This window comes from Sus scrofa, chromosome 8 (genome assembly GCF_054392235.1).
Source record: "Sus scrofa isolate SSC_HxYL_T2T_F1_AM1 chromosome 8, Sscrofa_HxYL_maternal_Yorkshire_Landrace_v2.0, whole genome shotgun sequence".
NCBI lineage: Eukaryota > Metazoa > Chordata > Mammalia > Artiodactyla > Suidae > Sus > Sus scrofa.
Window position 1 is genome coordinate 126821571 of NC_139390.1, and position 17320 is coordinate 126838890.

Below are 17320 nucleotides of genomic sequence, written 5' to 3' on the forward strand. Positions count from 1 at the left end.
TACCTCCAAATATAGTCACATGCTAAAGTACAGACATTAGGACTTCAAGATATGAATGGAGGGGGTACACAATTCAGTTCATAACACCAGACATTCAAATAGTTAGCTTTCTCAAAAGTGTCCTAGAGCAATAATTCAAGCTGTCTTTTTATTTGGTACCCTAGAATTATTTATACTCCTGATTGAGCATTAGAGTAAAAGGGGCCAATAGTGAGAGGCATGTCTTCTGTGAAGTGGGGAAAAGGATTTTTACAGGGCAAGTGACCAAGTAAGGCCTGTATCTCAGGTAAGTTCGGGGAGATCAATTTTTGGAAACAGTGTACACAGAAGCAAAGGGTTTGGAAATTGATCCTATTAAAATTATGTGTGTTCCACATACCTTGGGGAAAACATTTGTACACCCCCATACTCATTTCCCAGTTTTCAGACTACTGCCTTGGACTTTTGCACTCACTCACGTGCCAGGAGGTTGACAGTTCAGCATCACGCTATTTAAGAGTAGTGTGGGAACAACACAAACGTCCACCAGTTGTAGAGTGGATAAAGGAATTGTGCTATAATCATAAGCAGAATGCTCAACAACAATAAAAGTAAGTGGAATTTAAACTACAAAGGACCTGGATGAATCCTTAGGACATAATATTGAATACAAAAAGTCATAAGAGAATAGACTATTTGTATATTCATGTAATGATTGATACCAGTATATGCCATTTACCTATTTAAAAAATCCAAGGATTTATAAGAACAAATTTTAGCATAGTGAATACATCTTAAGGGATAGGAAAGTACGTGAAAATACTGAGGGGCTAATAGAAAACATCAAAGGTGATAGTAGTGGAGTTCCTGTTGTGGCTCAGCGGAAACAAAACCAACTCGTATCCATGAGGACGTGCATTTGATCCTTGGCCTCGACTCAGTGGGTTGGGGATCTGCTGTTGCCTTGAGCTGAGTATAGGTCACAGATGTGGCTTGGATCTAGCATTACTGTAGCTATGGCTCCAATTAACCCCTAGCCTGGGAACTTCCATATGCTGTGGACGCGCCTATGAAAAAAAAAGAAAAAAAAGGTGACAGTAGTCTTATTTTAAATGTAGGGATAACATGTATATATTGGTGAATTCTGACTTCTTACATGCTTTACATGTATTTTATAAATCTCTTTTTGTACTTAATAAATAAAATATTTTAAAATTTTTAAAGCTTTTAAAGGTTTGGGGCAATTTAGAAATTTAAGCAAAGCTCAAACTGTCTCTACTTTTAAAAACTTTCTATACTTATTAGTTCCACTAGACCACCTCTAAGATATATTAAAATCTAGTATTTATTTGGGTCACTAATTTTTCCTAGTATAAATATTCTGCACTAACTGCAACAATTATTATAGCTAGCTTTCAATTATTCTCACCAAAGAGGGTAACCATGGACTAAATAATGAAAAACAGCATAAAATGAAAGAATCATTACCATTTAGCCATGGGGTACAAATTATTAATCTTGTGACACATTTACTTTTGCAAAGAATAATATAAAATTATGTTTATTGCCTTAACACACAATATGTGAAAAATTATGACGGCGCATCCTGAGAAATGTGGACTATTCAAAGAGGCTGCTGAGGAGCCTGACCGTATGAATAACTAAGTTTTGATCTTATTTTTAGAACTGATAATTAGATAAAGTTATTTACATAGCAATATTAGTTAATGATTTGAAAACATAAAAAAAAATTTCTTCAATCCACTCAAAATATACTGAACAAAATGCAAACGCAGACAAATCTCCAATCAAAAACTAAATTACAGCTCAAATGGACTTTGCTGGGAAAGAACGAGGGACTTTTTTAAACGTGATTCAAGGCTAAAACTCAGACTAAAGCCATTTGGAGGGAGTATAAAACACCATTTTGCAATGTTCCATCAGCAATAGCATAAAGATCTGAAGTCAACTGTTACTGTGTTTCCGAGACTTCTCTAAGTAGCTACCACATAAGTCAGAGAGAACTTGCAATAATAGGCACCGTGGAGTATGAAAGAGGTATTAGCAGCAGCACTACAGACAAGTTGTAACACAAAGCAAAGAACTCCAAAGGCTCTTAAGATTTGCTCTACTTTGGAGGCAACATATTGGCTTGCTACAGTTTCATGATTATTCTAGAAGGCATAAGAATCCTGGGATAAAGACAAAGGATTTTACTATTCGAGCAGCAAGAGCATAAACATATTTGCCTCAGTCTCCTTATGCCCAACAAGACCCCTAGGAGCAATGGGCTTGGACCCAATGGATGCCTAGGGGATGTGTTACAGAAGTGGAACCCTGAGCTGAGGGAACCCAAGTCTTTTATAATGGGCATGCCTGCCTTTTGCTCCAGAGAAAGATACTATTTATCTTCCACTACTGATCACTGTACAAACATCCTTGAAAAGATACTTCAGACCAAAAGGCAATCACTGCCTCATGTGTAAGACATGCAGAGACATGAGCAACTCACAGAGAATTGTCTCCCACCTGCCAGTGTTAAGACCTGAGCCTCCCACTTGTCATTAAAAACAAAGCACAATAAACAAATGACTTTTATTCCCTGTTTACAACATATATACCCAATAATATAGCCTCAAAATATTGAGTGCAGAGTCATAAAATTATAAATTGAACAATTTACAATCATAGTGAATGATGTTAATATATTTCTCTCAACAACTGAGAGATCAATCCAAGAGAGAAGTGAAAGACTGACACGGTATTTACTGTATTTAGTAACCATGCAACTACAAAGCCCAACTTATCAATACACATTACTTCCATGTCTATAGCAAATCTATCCCCAATCAGCCACATTTTATAACACATAGCAAATATTAAATTAACAAAGACTATTCTGTGAAATAAATAGTAAAAACATGAAAACAGCCACAAAAATCTCTATACATTTGGAAATTTAAATACAAACACCCAAATGCAAATATACTAATTTGTAAATAATTCATCAGTCAAAATAATTTTAAAAACTTAGAATTCAATGATAATGAAATTGTCACCTAGTAAACATCTAGGAAGCAGTTAAGACTGTATATAAGGAGTTCCTGTCATGGCTCAGCGGAAACAAATCCAACAAGGAACCATGAGGTTGCAGGTTCCATCCCTGGCCTCACTCAGTGGGTTAAGGATCTAGCATTGCCATGAGCTGTGGTGTAGGTTGCTGACACGGTTCAGATCTGGTATTGCTGTGGCTGTGGTATAGGCCAGAGGCTACAGGTCTGATTAGACCCCTAGCCTGGGAACCTCCACATGCCGCGGATGTGGCCCTAAAAAGACAAAAAAGGAGTTCCCGTCGTGGCGCAGTGGTTAACGAATCTGACTAGGAACGATGAGGTTTCGGGTTCGATCCCTGGCCTTGCTCAGTGGGTTAAGGATCTGGCATTGCCATGAACTGTGGTGTAGGTTGCAGACATGGCTCAGATCCTGCGTTGCTGTGGTTCTGGCGTAGTCTGGTGGCTACAGCTCCAATTCGACCCCTAGCCTGGGAACCTCCATATGCTGCAGAAGTGGCCCTAGAAAAGACAAAAAAAAAAAAAAAAAAAAAAGACTGTATATAAAAAACATAAAGCCTTAAATATTTGTAAGAGAAAAGAAAAAAAATAAAAATTATTTTTTGAAAGGAATGAGATCTGAGAAAGCTATACAGGAACATCTCTAATGAATTGCTCATCAAAAAACCAAAGATTAATAATATCAGTTTGAAAATTATTACCACCTAGTACACAGTTATTTTACAGTTCTCTACATTTTTCTTTGTGCTTAAATATTTTACACATTTCTTAAAAAGGATCGATATTTGCAAGAGGATTATCTCAAGGAAGAATGTTGCCCATAGAAAGAATGTGGCAACAACTGAAATTTTGAAATCATTCTGAGCAACTTGAAGACAGACTTGCATTTCTATCTTTGTCGATATTCAGGAACTATGAGTTAAAGAGATCAGAAAAAGGTCAATATGGCTCAGCATGCAGAGGCCTTAGGGATACGACACTAAGATGAGCAGTTTCTACATGGTTGAGCTACTTCATGCTTTTAAGTGGTGAGGTCCTGTTATAATGTAGAATTCAGGGGAAATCAATCAGAAAGCACTGTATAGAATGATTTAGGAATGATAAAGAGTCATGAGGCAGGAGATCAGTGAAGAACCAATCGAAATAGCCTAGGCAGGAGGGAAGAATAGTCCAGATAAGAAACAATTTACGTCTCTTAAACACAATAATGATGATGATGATCATTAGTTCAAAAGCCATTACAAGGGAAAATGTTCAGGTTTTGGTGGCTGAGTATAAGGAAGAGAAAAAGGGGGGCATCCATAAACTTCTGATGTTCAGGGTTTGCTGCTGCTTGTCTAATGTAGAAGGCAATAGTATCACCCAGAATAGCTAGTAAGAGAATTTATGGGAGCTTCCTCAAGAGAAGATGACCATGGACCTTACATCTGGCATCATTTCTGCTTTTATAACTGCTTTAGGTGGGGTTCCCGGAATTGACTCCGAGATGGGGACTGTCAAGCAGGAAGTGAATGCCCTTTGATCATCAGCCCTGACAGAGAGAAGGAAGTAAAACTGACCGAGCAAAGGAGACCATGCAACTGTTGATGCAGCCTCACAAAAATGCCTCCTCACCTGACCTCCCAGGGAACTCCCAGGGTAGGAGGTCCTTCAGTCATTTCCCGAGGCCATGGGGTTTGCTTTATTCTCACCCTCTCTGACCAGGCTTTAGAAAAAGGCTGCAAGGACAGTGTGGGTGGCTTTGGACGAGGCAGCATTCTTCAGCTGAGGCAATCCTCAGGTGCTGACATTCCCAACAGTCTAGGAGATGCTGGCCTCAGCTTGCAGAGGGGCGGTGAGTGGCACACTACAGCACCTACCCCTGTCCTTCGCTCGTGCCACCCAGATCCACTTGTGTCATATAATAAATTCTGAGCCCAGCTCATGCAGGATTCAGTTTAGTCTCTTTTTCCAGGGAAACTGACAGAGGAAGGTGAGTGGGACCAACAACAACCCTGCCACTGCAGGTGGTCTCAAAATCACGGGTGGGGGGAGCATCATGCCCTTACCTGCCACCATTCTAGATTCCCCACTTCCTCTATTTTCACCTCTGCCAGTCAGCTGACTTGCTAGTGGGGTGACCCAGACCTCAGGGTTAAGAGGTCTAAGCCCCCGGTCACCATGTCCTTAGGCCCTGGTTATTGCACTTGTCCATCTACTCTTGGTTCCTTCCATAATGGTGGCTCTTATCCCATAGGCCAAAGCACCAATACATACTCTGCCAACTACCAAAGGTGCCCGTTAGAATTATACATTTGGGGACCAAGGCAATGACCACAAGGGTCATCCATTAATCCAGCAGATATACCATGAGATGGATCTGGCCCAGGACTCCATTTATTACTTGAAGGCCGTGATGATGCTGAAGTTCCAGGCCTTCAATGTCAACTCAGATCCCATGTCCGACACACTCGCAAGGGTGTAGTTTCCATTTTCTGTTGTACGACTATCTGAGTAAATGGCTATAGATCACTTTTTTTTTTTTTTTTAAAGATTAGGGGAAGATCACTATTGTATATACTTGGAATTGCTGGCAATTTTTTTTTTTCTCCAGGAGTTTTGAACTCTCCTTCAATAAAGGGCTTCTAGATTGGAAATTGGGCTAGTTCTGGAAAAGGAATGGATGACTGTGACTTTTTTATTGGAATGGCTGCTTCCAAGAAGGAGTATGGCTTTGGATCAGGGCGAGGCATGGAGAGGGGTCAGCTGAAAGTCGTCAACCCCTAACACTCCAGCAGCTGGGGGAATGCGTGGCCCAGACCTGGATGGTGCCCTAAGTTCTGGCATCCATTACAATAATCACTCCTTTTATGGCGAATGTAGAAAGGCAGAACTAAGAAATAAAAGCTTGGTTGAAAGACTAGAAAAGAGAGAAATCTAAGAATCTTTTAAGTTCTAAAGTCTCAAACATCGAGTTGGTCTGTACTCTGCCTCAATCTCAGAGGATAATTTACAATCTAGTGTTATCATGCACGTGTGGAATAATTCTGATATACCAAACACAGGTCAAATGACTATATCATGTATCTATAATTAAACACGGGAAGTGTTTACCAGTGAAAAGGGCTTTGCTAAGGTTTCATGTATTTGCAGTAGGTGGAGAGGACAGCTGGAAAATTCCGACCTGACTCACTAAACACGGCAAAAGAACTCCCTAAGTGGCAATGCTAACTCTCCAAACTTTTGCATGCCCTAGACTTTCACACTTATGATCTTAGATATGACAAAAAACAAACAGACCATGAGAAAACTGCTGCTGCATAATCAGTTCTCCAAATGTGAAGGGGCCCGGTTGAAGTAAAGGCACCAAATAATATTGTATACAGCACCATCCCAGATAAAGAGGAGTAGTTTATCACTGGAGTTACAGAAACACTGGTGTGCACTGGGAGAGCCCAAGTTCAAGGCCGCTCTTAATGCAAAGCCCCAGAAAGTATCTCTTTAGCTCTTCATGATAATCAACCCAAACTGCTGTGCACTGAACTCCTCCCATCTAACAATATTTAAATAACTGAAAAGAGTGAACTACTATTATAGAAAACAATTATTTCTTATTGCCCAGAGACCAGTACATATTGTACATCTTTTTAATAAGCAGAGAAAGTGACAATAAGTCCAGCTAAGTATTAACATAAAGTATGAGATTTCTAGCCTCAGAGGTGTAACTAAAAGGATAATGAACGAGGATGTTATGAAAGAAAAGTATTTTTGGAATTGGAATTCAAGCACTGCCATTATGAGCTGGTTTACCCTTATTACTCTGAGTTTACTGAGTATTACAACAAATTACAGTGTACAGTACATCTTTTATGACAATCCTATAATGCATCTTTTCTATACTTTAGCTCAAGTAGTTAAACAAAACCAATTTCCCTCTTAAAAATTCACAACTGAAGTTCCCGTCGTGGCGCAGTGGTTAACGAATCCGACTAGGAACCATGAGGTTGCAGGTTCAGTCCCTGCCCTTGCTCAGTGGGTTAACGATCCGGCGTTGCCGTGAGCTGTGGTGTAGGTTGCAGACGCGGCTCGGATCCCGCGTTGCTGTGGCTCTGGCGTAGGCTGGTGGCTACAGCTCCGATTGGACCCCTAGCCTGGGAACCTCCATATGCCACGGGAGCGGCCCAAGAAATGGCAACAACAACAACAACAAAAAGACAAAAGACAAAAAAAAAAAAAAAAAAAAAAAAAATTCACAACTAGAACAAGAAAGAAAACAAAAATGCTAAAACAAACAAATAAACAGAAACAGCCTCTAAATGTAAGACGCTTTTCTGTTCAAATGCATGTAAAGCTTCCAGTGACAAGCACCCTCTCCCCCACCACCTTTATTCTAGCCTTCATCTGAGCCCCATCTTCACAAGACTTGCACTTAGTATTTGCAAAAATTCACTTAACCTGGCTGCATCATTTAAAGAGAAAGCTTTTGTTATTATATCTGACACTTGATATGTTGTAATAGAAACAGAACAGATCCTTTATGCAGGCTGCTTGGATTTATCAGTGGTGTGAGTGAATGAAATGAAGTGTAAGAAGACTTGCCTTAAAAGGACCACTGCAAATAAAACCAGACAGAATGGAGGATCCTACAGACCAGGATAATTTAAGTTATAGAGGTGGTATAGTTATAATTTCTTCTTTTTTAAAGAGGCCTTTAACTGAAGGGCCCTTAATTAAATTCTGTATTGGGTGGGGGGGGGGGGGAACAGAACTATTTCCAGCCACCATCTTCATAGAGGTTTCCTAACTTTTGAAACTTAAGAACAACCTGGGTCATATGTTAACAGATTGCCAGAGCCACCCTTCCCTTGAAATTCTGAATCGGACCTGAGGTGGATTATGAAATTTCTATGTTTGACAAGTCTCTCTAGGACGTGCTATGACTGAGCAAGACAGGGAACTACTATGCTTCTACTGCAGCCCAGTGTAGCATTCCTAAGAAACTTCCTTTTTTGTTGAACTAAAAACAACAGAATTCACAGAAACAATAGGACTAGGGAAGGCCATGCAAAACCTGTGTCATACTGTAACCAGAACACTAACAAAAACAATAGCAATCCTAATTAGACAAATGAAAAGTTGTAACACTAAAGAAAAACTACAGTAAATACAAGATTCTACCATTTAAAAAAGTGAAAACTAGCTTAACAAAATCTGGGTAAGGAAGGATTAGACTGTCAAATCACAGAGACAGGACAAAACCTATAAAACAATGCAGAAGAACAAAGCATTACACACTCCCAAGACAGAGCATGGGGCCAGGTCAATTCCAGAGGAAGCCTGGGAGGTGAAGGGGTACCCCACACAGCACTATCTTCTTCTGTTGCTTTCTGACTCTCCTGGGTTAACATAACTTGCACTCAGTTTTTGCTCCTTGGTAGAAACTGCGGTGAAACTGCTTATGCACAAACCAAATTCCACATTATACTGACATCTTCACTGCATGTAATAATAGATTTTGTGGTAAGGTATGTAATGAAAACACACATTTTAGAAGTAAAAGACTAAGATGGGGTATGTAATTTAAGTACAAGAATGTAGATCAAAGTAACATTTCTAAGAGGATATTTTAAAAAGATAAAGAGACTTGAAATGTTCATTCTTTCAAACCCAGTGAATTCTTAAGAATGCTGCTGGCAACACTGCCACTGCCCACATGAGAAACTGGCTATCATACTTCTCAGTACGTGCGATTGGCATAGCCCCACTTCTTCAACCCTCCGCCCTTCTACTCAAGGTCGCAAAGAGCCCACACACTAGCTGCAAGAGATGTCTGATATTCGGGAGGTCGAACATCAGGCATCTCCTCCAGCTTCCAGCGTTGAAGGTGCGGAGGACTCTTGAACATGGAAAGAGGATCAGATGTTGAAAGAAAAACTAGCCATATCCATGAAAAATGCTAAGTTTATAGAAGTAAAAATAGCCATTTTATCAGACAACTAGTTAATTAAGTCTGACATAGCCATAACCCATAGGATTCGTATACCAGCACTTGAAATCTTTTTTCATAGTCGTTTCATTCTTACCTGTATTTCCTATTACTGTATCTCTATTTACTAGATATTTACAAAGAAAAAAGACTAGAAGGACATACGCCAAAGTGTTATCTGCGTTTATCTCTGGTTTCATGCAGTTATAGGTAATTTTTATTTTCTTTTTTATACCTTTCCAAATTTTCCAAATATTTTCTTAATGATTAAGGAGCAACATTTTTTTTTAAAGTGGAGCTCACTTGAATCCCCAACAGATAGTACCTAGCAGGGGATAGGTTATAACACAAAGCTGAAGAAAAAAAAAAGAATCAAATGGTCATAAACATAATCCTGTCAGTATTTTTATATAAAATAGTAGCTTAAGTGAATGCATAATAAAATTATCATGTTTCTTTCACTTCATGTATAATGTTAACAAACACTGTGACTGACAATTCTTGATAAACACATCTTAGCGATTGCTCTCATAAGTAAAGTTCTCAAGTTTAAATTTGGAGTTGCCAGCTCTTCTAAGATTGCAACAAATACTTTCATCTTTTCCTGGGTAACTATCTGAGGCTTAGCGTAAAGGCTTAGCTGAGATTGTAAGGGCCTGGTGGGGAGTTACTCAGTTCCTATTTCCCAATGATGACTGTCATAATAAGAAGTATCATTTGAACACTATGGTGCTATATGCTGTACTAGGCATTGTATATCTGTTGCTTATTAATCCTCATAATTCAATAAGTAAGGTACAATTTCTCCATTTCACTAAGGAGTAAACCTCAAAGAGATAGTCAACTTTTTCAAAATCTTACAACCACTAAGTTGCAGAATCCAAATGCAAACCCACGTTGGTTTGAAATTTAGCAGGGCCAGGCCAGCATGAAGCATTAAATACTGCAAATTCAAGTCCAATCAGGTCAAGGTTCCAACGTAAAGGGGACCAAGTACAAACACCAAATTGCACAGTCAGAGTAAATGGTGAGTTCGGAGCCTAGGGGTAACATGGGATGAAAAGAGGAGGAAAGCAAAGCAGGTCAGCAACAAGCAACAAGACTTCTTTGGTCCTTGCATGGACGCCCAAGAGCATCTGGGCATCAGCATTTATGGGCTGATACAGAGGTGGCATAAGCACATGGGTAGGTCAGACTGGCTGTGGGTGAGACACACGCAGAGAGTAGATCACAGTCTCTATCAAAGTGGGCATTTTTCACAGTCCAGTTCCAGTCTGCGAAGGAATTTAAAAGGGTAGTAAAGACCCAGGGACCCAGGCAGCTATGGGAAGGAAAAGGTACATAACCGGGAGCCAAACGCCTAAGTTTGAATCTCTACTTTTTTACTGATTGTGTGGTCAGGGTTCAGTTTCTTACGCTCAGTTTCCTCAATCTATAACAAGGAAGGCTAAGACTTCATAGAGCTACTGTGAGCACTTAGTGACTTAATACACATAAAGCACACTTGGAACTGTGCACAGTGCAAACTCAGCACATAGTCTGCACCATTTTTCAGCATGGCTTTTTTAGTCAAGAGATCAGCCCCACAGGCAGAGGGAATTAGTGAGAAAGGATAAAGTCTAAAGCTCATAAAGTCACCATGAGGCTAAATTCCCTCAACACCAGGTGTGGACACAACAGACTATTTTAGGATCCCACTCACCAAATTCCCTGCCAGACATGCTTTCACAGGTTTGGGGACTTGGCAGGAAGGACTCACAGGTGGCAAACTGTTAGAACTCTTCTCCGGGCAGGCCAGAGATTGACAGAGTCTCCCAATAATAGACCAGGCATGTTGATTTAAGACACGATTCTAGATGCATTATTAAAGTAATGGTTAACACTCGGCTGAGGGAGAAGGGAGAACAGGGACTAGCCTACATTCACTATCATTCTTTCCCAACAGACTAACAATTTATTTCTTTGGCTCACCAGCACCTAAATGTAAGTAAAGAAATACAACAACTGGCTTTGAAATCCAAAACACAGTTGTGTGTGTGTGTGTGTGTGTGTGTGTGTGTGTGTAAAGATCACATTTGTTCACACGACTCTTAAGATCCAAGGCATCAAAGCTACTGAAAAACAGATCTCAGTTCATGAAAAAGAATTTTCTAACAGTCTCAACAAGGGGCTATAAACTCCGACCAGCAACCAGCCTATCTCGTGTGCGATCCTTTGTTTGGTTCACAAAGAGGCAACACAACACTGCACGTTGTAGGTTCGCAATTCATGAGGTTGTGCAAAATGGCCCCGATACTTTCACTTAAAATCCAGATTTCTGCCTTCTCTTAACAAATCTCACGCTGGGAGCAAGGTCCGCATTCCCAGAGAGTAATAAGACGGACACAGAATGGAAGCCTCTTCTGAGGCTGGATATGTGCCTCCAGGAGGCCACTGTCCCCATCTGACCCAGTCACTAGTTTCTACCACCTGTCTGAAAGGCATGTGAATTAAGATCTCAGATCATCTTAATAAATGCAAAGAAAGTACTCCTTCCCTCCTTAATAAGATTGGCTGCTTCTCTCATTTCCTGAATCTAAAAGTCACTATACAATCGCCATTTTTGTTGTTGTTATCAGGCCCTGTGTGTCCCTTTTGATAAGAATCTAGCACTGTTCCCTGCTTTAAACATATGTCCTATTTGGTAGCTCTTTGGCCAGCAGCTGCAATGCTTCTCTCTCTCAAATTTCAAAGCAACTTTAAGACTAAGGACAGGAAACTCAAGTGCTTCAAAAGAACTTTTTGATTCTCCTCTGTGACTGAGAAATGCTTGTGGAAGAGTAAATTATTCTAACAGCTATCTATTTTTAAATGACTTCTGTCCCCTTACTTCAATATGTGCTGTGATTAAATATATTAAAGTCTGTGATATTCAACTACATCAGAACCTCCTCCTTGAACTGTGCAGACATTATTGATTTATATTCTTCAGAAGATAAAAATCATGAAAGGAACAGAGTTTAATTAATGTGTTAAGGCAGATCATGCTATTATCACAAATGAGAAAAAACAGCATGACAGCAGTATTGTTTAAAATAAAATGGTGATAAAAAATAAAATAAAATAAACCTAAGCAGGGTTTGTGGGTATCGGGTAAGAAAATGAAGCTGTTTTTGCAAAAAGCCAACACTGTTGGCTAGAACTTGGATGTGGTAACACGTGGGAGGTTGTGCTTCTAAATATAATGTAAATTAATCCTCTTGGTCATTGGGTATCAGGCCGTCTTACCGTCCTTAAAACTCAGAAACAAGAAAATCCTCAGTAGAAATACATGATATTAGTTTCTGTAAATAGGTCTGCTAAATATTAAGTAAAATATTCGTTTCTGCAATTAATATACAATAAGAAAATATATAATAAAATGTAACTCGATGGAAAGCTACTTGGTGTTTTAAAAAGTGAAAAATCCACTTCTAAAATGTGCTCTTGCTTAAAAATACTAAAAGTAACCTATTTCTTTTGTTTATATTATTTAAAAAATAAATTTGAATTCTACTGCAAACTTTTAGAAAAGCAAAAACATATTGAGAGAGCTACAGGATTTTCTGATGAAGAAATCAAATATGCTACTTAAAGACCTCTAAACATCTGTTCCTAAAATAGTTCCAGGTTCATTTTCAATAAATAAATTCTGCCCAAACTATTTGACTCTAACATTTTTGGTTCAAAGGCACTGCTGACCTGAGCTTAAATTATTTTAAATAAAATCAAGCTGATTTTAAAATGACAACAACCTGGATCCTTGCTTACCTCCATTTTCTTCTCAATAAACATGGAAGGAGTCTGTTGTATGAGGTCATGAAGAAAGATCTGTCTTGGGTGGCAGGATCAGGCCTGAGAAACACAAGGTCTGGAGTTGTTTTGAGTATGCATGACTGAGTTACAACTGACAAGGACTGAAGGAGAAGCTTTACAGGTGGACATGACAGTTTGCGGAGAATTACAGTAATGGGAGGAACCTGGGGCATTTGGAGAAAATTAGTTTCTTGTGCCTAGAATGCAGGTTATAGTAGAATAATATGGTGCTAGGAAAAGTACCTTTGAAATTATTAGCGTCTCAGTTTAAACCCTGATTCAGGTATTAATAAAAATCTTCTTTGAGGTGAAAAAAATAATCCATGTGGCAGTGGGGGATAGATCTGGCATAATAACAATTCATATGAAAAACACTTATTAATCATGTCTGTTCTGTGCTCTATGTTCCAAGGGAAACACTGGCAACCAGTAGAGAACAATTAAGAGAGAAGAGGTTGTTTAATTTGAAGAAAGTCCCTTCTTTGAATATTTGGACTTTGCTGTGAAAGATAAGAACAAATGTGGGATTTTTCTGAGAATGATAGATTGTGTAAAAGGCCATCTCAATCAGACTACCAGCACTTTGTAGGCATCAGAACGGCCTTATAATTTTTCCTAAAGATGAAAGCCCCTTCGCTCTAAAAAGAAATGCTGGGTGACCATCCAGCAGAGATTCTGTGGACCGGATTCCTGCAGCGGGTACCATACTCGCTTTGGCTTTTAAAGGCTTCTCAAATTCTAAGGTTCAATTGTTCTATTATTTCAACCGTAAGCTTGCAAAAGTCAAGGTAGTTCTCACTGTTTTGATTCTCTTTATTCATATCAGTTTTGAAATCTATTTTTTATTCTTACCTTTCCCCTTTTTATTGTGCTAAAATTCTACTTGGATCACGTTCTTCCCTCGTCATCCTATCTAACCTACTCTATTGGTACCCATAGTGATAGGAATTTATTTCCCCTAAAAATATGTATTTGAATCAGCTGAAAATTACATTGCATCACTCTCTCACTACCGTCACTATTGAAAAACTGGAAGAAAAAAGAAAAAAGATTTATTCATACAAAAGCAAATGGATTTTAGAAAAGTAATGCCAACTGTTTATGATTTCAAACTAAAAAATATGAAATTATACCTCCTTAAATTAAAATAATAATAATGCAATAGAAATAAGCAGCACAAGTAGAGTGTCTTAGAGGAGCAAGGAAGTTTTGAAAGTTTTGCTTTCATTACTTAATCACCCAGCAATCCCGCAGGGTAGAAATGATTATCCCCAGTCATAAATGACGAAAGTGAGGTTCAAAACGGTTAAATAACGTGCTAGGGCTCAAAGAACCAAGAGAATCAGCTTTGAACTTATGCTCTGATTCTGAAACCTGTGTTTTTAGGCTACACAGACTCTCTCCCCCTTAGCAGATGCAAAATGGCATTTAGAACAGAGGCTATGTTTTTTAAATATTTAAGGAAATAACAGCAAGCAAGGCATTAAGTGAAAAGCTACAAAACTTGGGCACAGAGCTTCCAGATTAAGAGATAAAGCACATCAAAGTTATGCATGTGAAAATGTTATAAGACAGGTGCAAAAACTTAGCCGAAAGGAGCTAAATGGCACAGTGCGGTAGGCATCACTCAAGCCAAGAACACATTTCTTCCAAACAACTGAAATTAGCTAGAGAAGTTTGACTGCTAGTATGGAATTTTTATAAAGGTTATTTAGTGCACCTTTAACTTTAGTATAACAAACCTTTGAGCCTTTTTTTCAGAGGTATCTACCCATCACATACCAGGGCACTTGGCACAGTACTGGCTCATTAAAAGGACTGAATGGGAGTTCCCGTAGCGGCGCAGTGGTTAGCGAATCCGACTAGGAACCATGAGGTTGCGGGTTTGGTCCCTGCCCTTGCTCAGTGGGTTAACGATCCGGCGTTGCCATGAACTATGATGTAGGTTGCAGACGCGGCTCGGATCCCGAGTTGCTGTGGCTGTGGTATAGGCCTTCAGCTACAACTCCAATTCGACCCCTAGCCTGGGAACCTCCATATGCCGCGGGAGCAGCCCAAGAAATAGCAAAAAAAAGACAAAAAATAAATAAATAAATACATAAATAAATAAAAGGACTGAATGAATGAATGAATGAATGAGATTATATAAAACCAATTAATGGGAACAGGAATGAGAATAATACATATTTTAAAAGGTTTAACCTTATAGAACACTCCATGCTTAAGGAATCTCCATATCTGCCAATTTATAGTTTCCTGGTACTAATAATTTTTATTTAGCACTTTCTCTGTGCCAAGCGCTATGCAAAGTATTTCACATGGATTTTCTCAGTTACTGCCCATAAAATTTCTTGGAGACAATTCAGCATGAAGGTCGACAGCACAAACTCTGGACTACATGTCTCTGGCTTTATATTTACAAGTAGTGTCAACTTGACCAAGATTCTTAACCTCAACAACACTCGGTTTTCTAATCTATAAAACAGGATAAAATCAGTTTCTGTCTCATAGGTTATAGAGTGCTTTGTTCAGGGCCTGGCATAGAATACAGAAAAATGTGTTAACTGTTATCATTCAGATCTAGAGCCACAATGCCTGGATTCTAATCCCACTTCCACCTCTAACTAACTATATGATCATGAACAAATACCTTAATGTCTCAGAGACACAGTTGTGTCATCTCCAAACAGGTGACAATAATACATCCTGAGGTTATTTATTGACTACATAAGTCAATATACAAGTGTTTAGAAGAGTGCCTGGCATACAAAAACACTCAATATTGACTATCTTTTTTTTTATTTTTATGGCCGCACCTGGAGCGTATGGAAGTTTCCCAGGCTCCGGGTTGAGTTGGAGCTGCAGCTGCTGGTCTACACCACAGCCACAGCCACACAGGATCTGAGCTGTGTCTGCAACCTTCACCACAGCTCACAGCAACACCAGATCCTTAACTCATTGAGCAAGGCCAGGGACCGAATCCACAGCCTTATGGATACCAGTTGGGTTCGTAAACCACTGAGCCACAATGGGAACTCCCAAATATTGACTATTTCAATTCTCATTTTAAACACGAGAAAACTGAAGTTCTCACATGATTTCTGATTTTCTTCTATCCTGCCCTAAAAGACCATATAGGCTTACCCAGTGCCAAATACTGCACATTAGAAAAAGCATAGGTTTTACAGTTAGACAAACATTGCTAAGTTAATGTAACAGAGGATCTTGTGTTGTAGGTATTAAAACAATGGTCTTAATTCCTCTAAGTCCTTTCAGCTTTTCTTCACCAGTGTGAACCTAAGGTTTATTGCTTAAGGGAATAAGCAGCTGTCCTTCCGACAGCTGAGAACAAAGACAGTATTGCGCAACTTTGATTCTCAAAGCTGACTTTTTTTTAATTCTTTAGGGGAGAGAATGGACTTGAAAGCCAGGCAGTCAGGACAAAGAGAGAGAAAGATGTCTACATCACAAAACACCACTTTCAGCATGTGGAGATGCAGGGCTGGTGCACCAAATTACAGAACGCAGCACATGACATAAAGGAGGTGGGAAGCCTGGGTAAAGAAAAGCAAGCAGAAGTAGGTGCTGTATGTTGTGTCCTGCTCTCATTTCTCAGAGTATTCAATTTAGGGAAGTGACTAGAACACAAGAACTGTTGTCCTACTTCATTCACATGGGGAAAAGGGGTTGGGAGAGAGGGAGTAGCCACTGGGTAAAAGCTATAGCATCATGTGATTAGGCAGAAGAGGAGTCTTAGGTGAGTTCTCCTGAGATGCACAGGCCTGACCCCAGTGTGGCACCCAGAAGTCAGCTCACAGTCTAACTCAGCTCAGAGTCAGGGTGGCAAGGGCAAAGTGTTCTAGGGACAGAGTGGATGTCTTAAGGCTAATCATCAAAGAGGCCGTTGGCCCTGATCCTAAATTTACAGAGACCAGACAACAGCTTCAGCCTCTAAGGCTAACAGGGCAAGCAACAGTCATAGATAACAAGAGGCACTTCCACAGGGACCAGAGGATAGCACACAGCCTTGAAGATACATCTTAAAGACCTTCTCTTTCCCTTCACCTCATGGTTCCCCTTCCAATAGGATCAGACACCATGTTGGAGGAAACGAGGTAGAGAAGTAGACCAAAACACTGGGATTCATTTTTTTTTGTTTTTTGTTTTTTTGCCATTTCTTGGGTTGCTCCCGCAGCACATGGAGGTTCCCAGGCTAGGGGTCGAATCAGAGCCGTAGCCAATGGCCTACACCACAGCCACAGCAACACGGGATCCGAGCCGCGTCTGCAACCTACACCACAGTTCATGGCAACGCCGGATCCCCAACCCACTGAGCAAGGCCAAGGATCGAACCCGCCACCTCACGGTTCCTAGTCAGATTCGTTAACCACTGAGGCACGACGGGAACTCCCAAAACATGGATTTAGACCAAAAAATTTTTAGGCTGCCTAAAGACTCCAACTATTGGATT

The 17320-nt window shown here is 39.7% G+C and overlaps 1 long non-coding RNA gene across 3 annotated transcripts in view; it reads right to left on the reverse strand.

The window, feature by feature from the left end:
• Positions 1-17320, reverse strand: part of LOC146401031 (uncharacterized) — a 244697-nt gene that overhangs the window by 219981 nt on the left and 7396 nt on the right. For 2 of the 3 annotated variants that reach the window (XR_014813325.1, XR_014813322.1), the window contains exon 3: positions 12805-12888. The exons of the other annotated variant lie outside the window; for it this stretch is intronic. This is a non-coding gene — a long non-coding RNA (uncharacterized LOC146401031). The remainder of the gene's footprint in view (positions 1-12804; positions 12889-17320) is intronic. 3 annotated transcript variants of the gene reach the window in all.